Source organism: Rhinopithecus roxellana, chromosome 5 (assembly GCF_007565055.1).
Source record: "Rhinopithecus roxellana isolate Shanxi Qingling chromosome 5, ASM756505v1, whole genome shotgun sequence".
Taxonomy (NCBI): domain Eukaryota; kingdom Metazoa; phylum Chordata; class Mammalia; order Primates; family Cercopithecidae; genus Rhinopithecus; species Rhinopithecus roxellana.
The window spans coordinates 64,775,859-64,789,296 of NC_044553.1; the positions used below are offsets into that span (position 1 = coordinate 64,775,859).

The 13,438-nt window shown below is 45.8% G+C and overlaps 1 pseudogene; it reads left to right on the forward strand.

The window, feature by feature from the left end:
* The first annotated feature begins 519 nt into the window (after positions 1-519).
* Positions 520-13,063, forward strand: LOC115897559 (annotated as a pseudogene).
* Positions 13,064-13,438: the final 375 nt, after the last annotated feature.

The window sequence follows — 13,438 nt, forward strand, 5'->3', positions numbered from 1 at the left end:
GCTAGCCAAACCTCCCAAGACTCATTCCCTGGTTGTTGAGTTTGATAAATTTGTCTCTCTGGTGACACATACCTGGCTGGACCAACAGAGTGATGAAATTCTCTCCTTCTTGTCTAATTTTTCTTTTGGACTCTACTCAGCAATACGTCTGAATTTCTGTGTAGGTGTCCAGCTTTTAGATTTTTCCAAGTGTTTCCAAAAATGTAATAAAATGGGCATGGTTGTTCAAGCCTACAATCCCAGCACTTTGGGAGGCCAAGGCAAGAGGGTAGCTTGGGCCCAGGAGTTTGAGACCAGCCTAGACAACATGGCAAAACCCCATCTCTACAAAAATTAGAAAATTAGGAGGCGGGCTCCCATTCCAGTTCCATTCCGTTCTCCCACCACCTTCGCTGTGGGTCCCAGCAGCTCGGGCGGAGGGAGAAGTGGCAGCGGACAGGCAGCCCAGCTTCGAGAAGGCTCTTGGTGTGCCATGGCCCGCAGGCACCTGGCACGGCACGTGCCCTCCTCGCCACCAGGATGCCCAAGAGGAAGGTCGGCTCCACCTAAGGGGCTGCCAAGGAAGAGCCCAAGAGGAGATCGGCGCGGTTGTCAGCTAAACCTCCTGCAAAAGTGAAAGTGAAGCCAAAAAAGGCAGCAGCGAAGGATAAATCTTCAGATAAAAAAATGCAAACAAAAGGGAAAAGGGGAGCAAAGGGAAAACAGGCTGAAGTGGCTAATCAAGAAACTTAGGACGATTTACCTGCAGAAAACAGTGAAACGAAAACTGAGGAGAGCCTCCCTGATGAAGCAGAAGAGAAGGAAGCCAAGTTTGATGAACGCCATACACCATGTCTTATCAGTGGTCTCCGTCTCCCTTCTGGTACCATCCAGAGGAATATTTTTATCAACTATTTTGTAAATACAAGCTTTTTAGTAGCTCTAGAAACATTTTTGAGAGGGAGGGAATCCCATCTCATCCCATTTTTTAAGTGTAAATGCTTTTTTTAAAGAGGTGAAATCATTTGCTGGTTGTTAATTTTTTGGTATAACCAGAAAATAGTGTGGGATATTGAATTATGGGAAGCTTTGACTGTCTCTGGTATCAGCTTAACATTCCATAGGTGGGGGGTTAGTTTTCATATCCTGTAATACAAAGCATATTAAATGGCAATATGGAGTCAGTCCTGCATTTAATGTCTTGAACATTTTAAATTACTTCTATTCCCATGTTGTTTTTTAGTAGAATTGCTTCCTAAAGAAAACCACTCTTTGTTTATGGCTCTCCCTGTGAGAATTATGTGCAATCTGCAACTTTGGTTGTGGTAGTCCTGATTTCCTAATAACTTTGTTACTGTACTGTGAAATATTAAAAATTTGAATATGTAGGGTACACGCTATTCCAGTTGTGAATTGGTGGGATGTATGTAACAGCTTATCAACATGTGAAGATACTGGTGCCTGATAGCCTCTTAAGGAAAATTTGCTTCAGAATTTCAAGCTGGGAAGTCACTGGAATAACTTTAAAAATGAATTGCAATACATGGCTTTTTAGATTTTTGTTATGTATGTTAAGAATTGTCTGTACTGATCCTCAATCAACAAAATCTCAATTATGAAAGAAAAAAATAAAATTAGCTAGGTGTAGTGGGGTGCACCTGTAGTCTCAGCTATTGGGAGGCTGAGGTGGGAGGATCACTTGAGCCCAGGAGGTTGAGGCTGCAGTGAACTATGACTGTGCCACTGCACTGCAGCCTGGGAGACACAGTGAGACCCCATTGGAAAAAATAAAATGAACAGCCCCAAATCAGTGTTTTGAATAGTTTGAAATCAGTCTTATCTGTTGAGACAAGCACTGATGGATATTGCTAGATTCCTGCCACCCTGTGTGTGTGTGTGAGGGGAATGGATGCTGGGGGAAGGTAAGGATGGAGACAGACAGGCAAGGCCTGTTCTGTTTTACACAGGGCTGAATCTTGCAGCACATGCCATGTAATCAGGCTAAGGACAAATAATCCCTATGAATAAATTTATAGTGAATTGACCTACATTTCACATTAGATAAAACACACTTAAGTCATTAAATGAATTTTCCCCTCTGGTTCATTAGTTCCCAGCATGCTCTGATCCTTTGCTCATTTGTCATATGGCTCATGAAAGCTGAATATGGGAAAAAGAAACTAAATCACTGCATCTGTCCCCTTACCAGCTCAGGCTATGTTCCCCACAGAGGAGTTATTACGATGTTGGAGATTGACTGGTTCTGCGGTTGATCTTGGCTAAGAGACTGAGAAGCTACACTCGACATATCGGCCTTGTGGCGTTCTGCCAAGCACTGCGCACATTAGCAATGATGTGCCTGTGCTCACATTACCCAGGAGTCATCTGATGCTAAGAGCTTAGATTCAGCATTATAAGAGCTCTCGAGAATGGGTCTCATCAGAGTTCTGAGCAGCAGGGTTGATGAGTAAAGAGGCTGGCCTTTAAAAAAACTCTCACTTGGCCGGGCGCGGTGGCTCAAGCCTGTAATCCCAGCACTTTGGGAGGCCGAGACGGGCGGATCACGAGGTCAGGAGATCGAGACCATCCTGGCTAACACGGTGAAACCCCGTCTCTACTAAAAATACAAAAACTAGCCGGGCGAGGTGGCGGGCGCCTGTAGTCCCAGCTACTCGGGAGGCTGAGGCAGGAGAATGGCGTAAACCCGAGAGGCGGAGCTTGCAGTGAGCTGAGATCTGGCCACTGCACTCCAGTCCGGGCGACAGAGCGAGACTCCGCCTCAAAAAAAAAAAAAAAAAAAAAAACTCTCACTTGAAGCTCAAACCTTCAAGTTTTCCTTTCGTCTCTGGAGATACTCACTGAGTAAAGGTGTTGTAGAGGGAACCATTGTGGGTTGGCCCCAAATAGTATTTGCTGTGACACGTAGGTCCAAATGGACCTATTTTTTAATGGTGATGTCATTCTTGGTGTGGAACTCACGGTGTTTTGTGAAGCTGTTGGTCTGGCTTTGGAGAGTCTGAAAAACAAGTCAACATTATAACATTAGCCATTCTAATGAGCCTGGGAGCAGTCGAGTGCAGGATTTTAATACATAAGGGCCAACATACAGTAATGCTCTAGGGTAGAAACAGGAGCTCTGAACAACAGAAAGAAGGAGAGCAGCATGAACAAGGCTGATTATGTGTCATCAATGGCTGCCCCCAAAGCTCATGGGATCTTAGTTGGCATTACTAGAGTTATGGACAATGGAAAGAAGGTGCACTGGGGAGACTGAAGCTATGATATTTGTCCAGCATTTTGGCCAATATTTTAAGAGGCAAAGTGGAACATGTTCAGGGTAAGTAATATAAAAGATGCCATATAAAAAATGATTCTATCCAAACAACATATACTAAGCCAAACCCAGAGCTGAGGGCTACAGATAACAGAAATGTAGGTGACATCTTCCCCACTCTCAAGGAGAGTTAGTAATGGCTTTCAGTCCGTTAGTAGTGGCTGAAAGAATGTAAGATTCATAGTTAGGTAAAAAGGAAACTCTATATGCTCAAATATTTTAAAAGCAATCATAGGAAAGAGGATTAGTCCTGCTCTCTGTGTTACTGAGGTGGAATTAAATCCAGTGGGTGAAAGCCACAAAGACTCAGTTGAGCTCAATATGAGCTGAAATTACCAACATGAGAGGAATTTAAAGGTACAATGGACAGCTCGAGGGAGTTGTGAGATCCTGGTTCTCAGATGTTTAACAACAGGCCTGGCTTGGCACTGTGGCTCATGCCTGAGACCCCAGCACTTTGAGGGGCAGAGGTGGGAGGATCAGTTGAGCCCAGGAGTTTGAAGCTGCAGTGAACCAAGATCACGCTACCGCCCTCCAGCCTAGCGAGAGACTCTGTCTCTAAAAAAAGAAAATTAGCAGGCTGGTCTGGCGCAGTGGCTCACACCTTGGGAGGCTGAGGCAGGTGGATCACTTGAGCCCAGGAGTTTGACATCAGCCTGGGCAACATGGCAAAACCCTGTCTCAACTGAAAATATAAAAATAAGCTGGGCGTGGTGGCATGTGTCTGTAATCCCAGCATTTGGGAGGCTGAGGCAGGAGAATTGCTTGAACCCAGGAGGCGGAGGTTGCGGTGAGCTGAGATCATGTCACTGCACGCCAGCCTGGGAGACAGAGCAAGACTCCATCTGAAACAAACAAACAAAAAAGAAACAAAAAATAAAAATTAGCCAGTTTCATAACCTGGTCTCAAAATAAATAAATAAATAGATAAAAATGTTTAAATTAATTTTTAAATAATAATTAAGAACAGGCCTGATGACCAGTAGTAGAGGTGGTGACTGGCACATATACCCCCCCATTCATTCACTATTTACCCTACTCCATACCAGTGCACCAAGTACATTCGTGTGTTCCAAATTTTATGGATATAGTGGTGAGCAAAATCAAAGACCCTTCTCTCATGTAGCTTATACCTCATGGGGAGAGACAAACATGAATTGAACAATCACAGGAGTGTATGTAAAACTGCAACTGGGAAAGTGTTTGATGGAAAGGTCCATTGGATGTTACAAAAGCAGATAAAAGGGTGTTTGAGCTATCATGGGAGGCCGGAGATATCCTTGATGAGAAACCCTCAACTGAGCTGAGATCCGCAGGCTGGGTTGGGGTATAGAAGGGTGCTCCAGGCAAAAAGGACAGACTATGCAGGGTTCTATGGTAGGAAGAAAACTCTTAGATAACAGGGAGGTGATTCTCAATGATGTTTAAAGTCTTTTTTTTTTTTTTTTTTTTTTGAGACGGAGTCTCGCTCTGTCCCCCAGGTTGGAGTGCAGTGGCCGGATCTCAGCTCACTGCAAGCTCCGCCTCCCGGGTTCATGCCGTTCTCCTGCCTCAGCCTCCCAAGTAGCTGGGACTACAGGCGCCTGCCACCACGCCCGGCTAGTTTTTTGTACTTTTTAGTAGAGACGGGGTTTCACCGTGTTCGCCAGGATGGTCTTGATCTCCTGACCTCGTGATCCGCCCCTCTCGGCCTCCCAAAGTGCTGGGATTACAGGCTTGAGCCACCGCGCCCGGCCCTAAAGTCTCTTTCTTTTTACAAATTTTTATCTATTTATTGAATAGGTAATTCATAAATTGAACAAATTTCAAAGGTATGAAAGGGTACAGAGTGAACAGCAAGCCTCCCTTACTGCTCAGACCTTCTAGAGACAATCACTCTTGCCAGGTTTTTCTGGTCCTCCTAAAGGTATTCGATGCATCAACTAATATTCCTTTTTCTACCCTCCACAAAATTGTAGTACCCTCTACACCATTTTACATCTTGCTTTATTCTCCTAACAATGTATCTGAGGCTCTCTTGGCACATTCACAGGTACCCTGCAGGTGTTTTAGCAGCCACACAGCAATCCAGTGAAGGAGGCACCATAGTTGAGTTAGCCTCTCCTCTACCGAGGCCATGTAGGAGAACTGCAAGCAAAACAGCAGTGAATATCTTTGTATGCACAAAATTTTGCAAATCTATTATTGTCCGTAATGCAAACTTTGGTTTTCTTCTTTATGTTGTGTCTGATTACAATAGTAATACATGCTTACAGGAAAATATTTGCAGAAATATATAATGCAGAATGTGAAAGTACTCAAGAATCTCACCTTTCATAACCACTATGGCTATTCGTTTGTCCAGATGATTTCTAATCTAGAATAATTGAAAAAGAAGGAGCATGTCGCACCCAGAGCATAAGGCAGATTCCAGAATCTCTCCCTCTCTATGGTTTGGAGTTCACATGGAGAGAAGCTGTAATTCCTCCCAAAGGGTGCTGATGCATTCCTCTACTATAATAACTGTTTCTCACTTGGATTCTACAGATGACTTTGGGATATAAATTAATTTGTCAATGAAGGTGTATTTTCCAAGTAAGGGATCTAAAACTTTCATCAGATTCTTTTTTTTTTTTTTGAGACAACTTTCCCTCTTGTCTTCCAGGCTGGAGTGCAATGGTATGATCTCAGCTCACTGCAACTTCTGCCTCCCAGGTTCAAGTGATTCTCCTGCCCCAGCTTCCCAAGTAGCTGGGATTACAGGTGCCTGCTACCACGCCTGGCTAATTTTTGTATTTTGAGTAGAGATGGGGGTTTCACCATATTGGCCGGGTTGGTCTCGAACCCCTGACCTCATGTGATCCTCCCTCCTCTGCCTCCCAAAGTGCTGGAATTACAGATGTGAGCTGCTGCCCCTAGCCTCATCTAATTCTTCAAGGGGTATATGACCGCCTACCAAAGTTAAGAGTATCTACTATTAGAAAGAGCCATCAGATAAGTTTCCTTTTTCATTGAAGAGTGGTATTAAATCCTGCCAACTACACCAAAAAGAAAAAAGAAAGAAAGAAAAAAGAGTGGTGTTAGTTTTAGCAGAGGGTTTTTCCAAGGGTTCCTAAATTATTGCAGAATTTAAATAAATTATTTAGCCTCATCTATTAAAGAAGGGGTAATAATGGCAACTCATGGGGTGGTTATGAGGATTAAATAAGTTCATATTTGCAAGCACTTAGAAGGTTGCTGTCAAATCATAAGCCCGATTACATACATGTTTGTAAAGTAACGCTAGTTCACGTGTTCCCTGCCTTCCCCAACCCCAAGGAGAAAACCAAGGTCCGTAGTAAAGAGCAGAAGACTTTTGACAAGCAGCCAGACCTCCTGAATAATTTCTAATACAGAATCTTCCCTAGGCAGCATGCGATCCCTATCCAGAGATCAAAACAGATCTAGGTCATTTGAGGAAGTAGCCAGGCAAAGGACGTTGAAGCACTGCAGTAAAACTCAGTGTTAATTATGCAGCTAGAAAGGACAGTTTTTGTAGTTAAAAAAAAAAAAAAGCAAATTATATGTAGACTAGATAGATACATACATACAAATGTATATATGTATGTACCTGTGTGTGTATATCATATTTATAAGAAACTATTTAATTTTAAATTGAGGATTTTTTTTTCAACAGCAAGAGAAGGAGTTACCTCTAAACTAAAATACCTGAAAATTTGCAGTTCAGGATGTGTAACCAGCAGGAATTACGATCACTTTACTGTTTCCTCATCACCTCCCCTTGCCAAAAACTATGTATGGGCCGGGCGCGGTGGCTCAAGCCTGTAATCCCAGCACTTTGGGAGGCCGAGACGGGCAGATCACGAGGTCAGGAGATCGAGACCATCCTGGCTAACCCAGTGAAACCCCGTCTCTACTAAAAAGTACAAAAAACTAGCCGGGCGTGGTGGCGGGCGCCTGTAGTCCAAGCTACTTGGGAGGCTGAGGCAGGAGAATAGCTTGAACACGGGAGGCGGAGCTTGCAGTGAGCAGAGATCCGGCCACTGCACTCCAGCCTGGGTGACAGAGCAAGACTCAGTCTCAAAAAAAAAAAAAAAAAAAAAAAAAAAAAACTATGTATGTACACATAGACATAATTATATCATTTTATTACTTATAGAGTAATGCAGTTAAATTATGTTATCTAAAAGGCACTTCAAGTATTTCAGATGCTTTGAGGACTGTTGAAAAAGGGCATGTGCACGTCGATCTCAGGTCCTATTTTCTTCTCCTTCCATCTCACCATGCAGTGTCATAGAGTCCCAGTCCTGCACTCACTAAGCCTTAGGTGAGGGAATTAATTCAGTTCTGTCTCATTAAGTACTAAGCACAATGGCCAAGCGCAGTTGCTCGTGCCTGTAATCCTAGTGCTTTGGGAGGCCGAGGGAGGGCGGATTGCCTGAGCCCAGGAGTTCGAGATCAGACTGAGAGCAACATGGTAAAACCCTGCCTCTACTAAAAATACAAAAATTAGTTGGGTGTGGTGACACGTGCCTCTAATCCCAGCTACTCGGGAGGGTGCGGCACAAGAATTGCTTGAACCTGGGAGGTAGAAATTACAGTGAGCCCAGATTGCACCACTGCACTCCAGCCAGAGTGAGACTCTGTCTCCAAAACAACAACACCTGGCCGGGCGCGGTGGCTCAAGCCTGTAATCCCAGCACTTTGGGAGGCCAAGGCGGGCGGATCACGAGGTCAGGAGATCAAGACCATCCTGGCTAACATGGTGAAACCCCCGTCTCTACTAAAAAATACAAAAAACTAGCCGGGTGAGGTGGCGGGCGCGTGTAGTCCCAGCTACTCGGGAGGCTGAGGCAGGAGAATGGCGTGAACCCGGGAGGCGGAGCTTGCAGTGAGCTGAGATCCGGCCACTGCACTCCAGCCCGGGCCACAGAGCGAGACTCCGTCTCAAAAAAAAAAAACAACAACAACACCACCACCACCAACAACTAGTACTGAGCACAAGCATTGAGCATCTAGTCTGTGCCAGAAGCATGGCATAAAGCAAACAGAAATCAAATGGAGTCTCTAGGCTCCACCTCTGTCGGCTTGTCTGTAAAATAAGGTGCTTGAATTAGATGATTAATCTCTCTTTTCCTACCTCTGACTTCTATGATATGAAGTAAAACCAAGTAGTCGTTTGTATCTAAAAATCTTCAGAACATTTACCAATAGGCTTCATGATCATCAAACTGCCACACAAATCTCATCACCTCTACTGTGGTCCCTCCAGCACTTGAATCATTAGCAATGTATCATTAATGCTGATAATGCATCATTAATAATGACAGGTTTTTTGTACAGTGCATCATAATACCAAGAACTCTTCACAACAACCATGGGCCAGAGAGCTCTGGCAGTCTCATCCTTGCTTTTACAGACGAGGAAACTGAGACTGAGAAAGGTTGAAGGTGGCAGAATAAGGACTTGAACTCATGTCTAACTCGTGGTCAGGGCTCTTCCCACCCTACCACCACTGCACTTACGACATACTAGTGGGCATTGCCCCCACTGTGTGCCTACATCTTCTCTCCCATCCACATGAGCAGGGGCAGTCCTATACAATTTCTTTATTGCACACGCAACATTGTGCCCACTGGGCACCTGCTTCACTCTGCACTCAGCGCAGGCCCCATCCCACATTTTCTTGGCAGGGCTGGGAGCTGCTGTGGGGTGAATCAGGGCTCTGTGGCCCAGCCCAAGAGAAAGCAGTTTAATAGAGAGACCTACGCACAGGCCCCGGCTGCCTGCCCTGGCAGAGACACTCCTCAGGGCAGAAGCACAAACCCAGAGTTCTTTGTCCATCTTATCCCAGCATCAGCAGGCCCTGAGTTGTTCATTGAAACTCCTTGAAGGAAGCTTGCTGTCAATTAGACTTGTTCTGTTTAAGGTTTAGGTCTCAACAAAGATGAGTGGGTCATTTCAGTGCTTCTGTGAGTGACTCTGAGAGACCTGAAGCCAAGGCTGCCGGCCAGCCGGCCTCAGCCGTCCAGAACATGCTCCCACATTGACCTGCCTGAGGCCAGCCCTCATGGGATATTTCCAATAGTAATGATAAAAAATGTGCTTGAGCTTAGGTGGCAGTGGGAATATTTTTCAAAACACAGTCACATTCAAACAAACGCTGCGGCAGGCATGACCGACTCCTTTATAACCTAGGGAAGAGAGATTAGCTATGGGGAATTGGGTCCATGGAACTATTAAGTCGCAAAGTTGAGACAGGAATGCAGATCTTCCATACCTAGCCATACGATCTCTGCATTTTACCAGGATTCCACTACCCTGTAGAGCTGGTCAGGTTTATTTTGGAGACTCTCTCTCCTGCTCCAGGTTCCAGGCTTTTCAAGAGTCAGAGGGCCAGGCACAGTGGCTCACACCACTTTGGGAGGCTGGGGCGGGCAGATCACCTGAAGTCAGGAGTTTGAGACCAGCCTGGCCAACATGGTGAAACCCCGTCTCTATTAAAAATACAAAAATTAGCCGAAGAGTGCCTGTAATCCCAGCTAACTGGGAGGTTGAGGCATGAGAATTGCTTGAATCCAGGAGGCGGAGGTTGCAGTGCGCCCAGGTGGAGCCACTGCACTTCAGCCTGGGCAACAAGAGTGAAACTCTATCTCAAAAAAAAAAAAAAAAAGAAAAGAAAAGAAAAAGAGAACCCCTACCTCATCATGAAACTGAGTCCTGCCTTCCTCTGGTGAATGGCATGACTTCTGAAGTTGCCCTCTTCTTCTCCATCCACCTCATGAAACCTCTGTCTTTCTAAACTGATCATGGCTCCGAGGGAAATTCAGTAGGATTACATGTATTTGCACACAGATGTGAATTGATGAATGTTAACATACTTGTCAGGAATACTTGTAGAATCCCAAAACATAGGACTCTCTAAGGGTGAAATTTCAAGAGCTATTTGTAAATACATAAAATGCACTGTAAGGTGTCTGCTTACTCCTTCAACTCCGTTCCAGATTCCCTACACAGCATGGAGGTTTGGTGGGACCGAGGGGAGGAGAGGCTCAGGCCCAGAACATCTTTGCAGTTCTGAGCCCATGAGCAGTGACAGTAAGAAAAGTGGGCAGATAGAATGCAAAAGAGCTGTGCCCAATTCAAGTACAGACAACGGATTACCCCACGTGACACAGCTGCTGAGAACAAAATCAGGTTCATGACGCCACAGACCCATTCCTACTGAGGAGCCCAAGGCCCTGCGTGCTCCCAAAGTCATCCTAGAATGATTGAACTGGGTTCCCAGCACTGTGAGGGCACAAAGCTCCAGACCAGCCATTCTTTTGCCACCCTCGCTCCTCACCCCTGCTTCTTCTGGAAGCCCAGGTGCACTTCTGCAGCAAGGGAGTACTAAATAATCCACCCCAAGACTCTGGGACTGTGCCAGGCTGCCGACTTTTCCGCAGGAACCTTGGGGCTCATTGGTTTATAGATATCCCCAATCAAAAAACAAAGAATCCCAGCTACCTCTCCTTTTCATCTACTGTCATTACACATCTCTCCAGACTGTCTCTGAATCTCCTGCTTCCTTCCCTGCTGTGATTGAAGTGGGCACTTTAGAAGCAGACTCATCTTCTCTCCTGTCTGCTCTGGGCTTTCAGCTTCATGCAGCAGTGCTCCCCCAAAGCCCAGCTATTCCCTCCTCCCTAAGAGTCCCTCCACTAATGCACCATCAGGAACCCCTGCTGCTAGCAAGAGGAATAGGAATGCTAACCTTAGCTGGGCGCCGATCACAGCTCAGGCTCCGTGCTAAGTGCTTGTCTTGCATTTCCTCATTTAATCCTAACAAATGAATGATCTAAGTGCTATTTTTGTGTGTGTGCCACTTTTACAAGTGGGGAAACTGATGCACAGGCAAGGGAAGTAATTTGCCCAAGATCACATGGTTGGATCATGGAGGAATTGAGGTGTTCTTGCTAATACAAACAAGCTTCAGGGAATAGCCTTGTGCTTTTAACTTCGGAAGCTCTAGAATAAATTCCTTAAAGGGGAATGATGGGATCAAACAGAAAGCACAATTAACATTTTAGATAAATCCTTCCAAATTGTTCCCCAAAATGGTTTTATACATTACACTTCCATCAACTATGTATGAGAATGCCTGTTGTATCCTTGCCATTACTGGATATTTTCAATTTTGTATCCCATTCCGATAAATAAGGATTTTGTTTTCATTTTCATTCTTTAGTTACTGGTGAGGAGGAGCACATGTTCATGTTTATTGGCCCGTTATACTTTTCTGCCCAGATATAAATGTTAATAATATGAAACAACTGATTTCCTCCCCAGAATCCACATTTCCTTTATTCCCTGTCATGATCACCCACTAGTTACCCAAAACAGAAATCCAGGAACAGACTTTGGGTCTTCCTTCCGCTCTTCTTTCTTTCTTTTCTTTTCTTTTCTTTTTTTTTTTTTTTTTGAGATGGAGTCTTGCTCTGTCACCCAGGCTGGAGTGCAGTGGTGTGATCTTGGCTCACTGCAACTTCCACCTCCTGAGTTTAAGTGATTCTCCTGCCTCAGCCTCCTGAGTAACTGGGATTATAGGTGCGCATCACCACACCTGGCAAATTTTTGTATTTTTAGTAGAGACAGGGTTTCACTATGTTGGCCAGGCTGGTCTCGAACTCCTGACCTCAGGTGATTCACCCACCTCAGCCTCCCAAAGTGCTGGGATTACAGGCATGAGCCACCACCTCTGGCCTCTTTCTGCTCTTCTTTCTACAGCTAGTCAATCTTGACTGCCTCTTATATGCTTCTGGGATCAACTCCATACTGTCCCCACGATCCCCTGGATGGTGCAGGCTGTCATCACCGTTCTCAGAACAGTCCTTGGGGGGTGCTGCTGAGGTAGCTACTGCACAGGCCTTGTCTTATTTTATTCTCAATAACCTTAGAGTGGGTGCTATTATTCCCATTGTCCACTGCGTGTTCCTCATCATGAGGGAGGATCACCTTCCTCCACCCCCTTCTCTGCTGCTCCAATGGCTTCCTCTCCTTGTCTTCTTGTCCCCATGTCTAAAGCTTTCACCTTCTGAGGAAGACCACAGGCCTGCTTTCAGCCTGCCTGGCCCCAGGGAAGGCCCGGCCGGGCCAGAGAGCCCATGGACAGGCCACATGATTCAGAAGCCGAGACAGTGAACCCTGACTCTGACCAGCTTTCTTGCTCTTTCTAAAGGGGGCTTGCCCTCTTCTTTTCCTTGCATCTGCTCACATCTCCCTTTTCTTTACCCCCACTCCTGTTTCGAATCTTGTTTTCTCTGTGGCTCTTGCTTAGTATAGCCTTTCTTCCTCTGTGTTTTCCCATTTGTTTCTCTGTCAGTCTTTTCTTTCTTTGAGATGGAGTCTCACTCTGTGGTCCAGGCTGGAGTGCAGTGGTGTGATCTCAGCTCACTGAAACCTCTGCCTTCCGGGTTCAAGTGATTCTCCTGCCTCAGCCTCCCAAGTAGCTGGGCTTACAGGAACCCGCCACCACGCCCGGCTAATTTTTGTATTTTTAGTAGAGACGGGGTTTCACCAGGTTGGCTAGACTGGTCTCGAATTCCTGACCTCAGGTGATCTACCTGCCTTTGCCTCCCAAAGTGCCAGGATTACAGGCGTGAGCCACCGCGGCCGGCCTCCTGTCAGTCTCTTCTAGTCCCGCTCATTTAATTGCCTTTTTGTTTTCTTGCAGGGAGAATAGGATCTCAGGGCCCCAAGAAGGAAGCAGCAGGGAAAGGCATCGCCTGATCCTCCACTACAGGCAGAAAACAACTTCTGCTTTCTCTTGCTGCTTCTCGGGGTCAGCATGCAAGCCCAGGTGGGGTCCACCCCACCACAGACCCTTGCCCACCGGCCCTAAGGCTGGCCATGACCGTCGCATGGGCCCTCTAATCCGCAGGAGTCAGCGTTCTCACCCCAAACTGCCATGATTCTCTTCCTGCTCACGTGATTTCCGTGTGGCCGCTCTTGGCCCCATTCCTGAAATCAGGAAAAGGACCTTTGCCTCTGAGCGTCACAAGGGGAGGAGTCCAGTGGAGCCCACTGAACCACCACCATCTGTGTTTTAGAATCTTTGGCGATTCTGACAATTCGAGTTCTCCATGGATGACAATATCTGCGGCC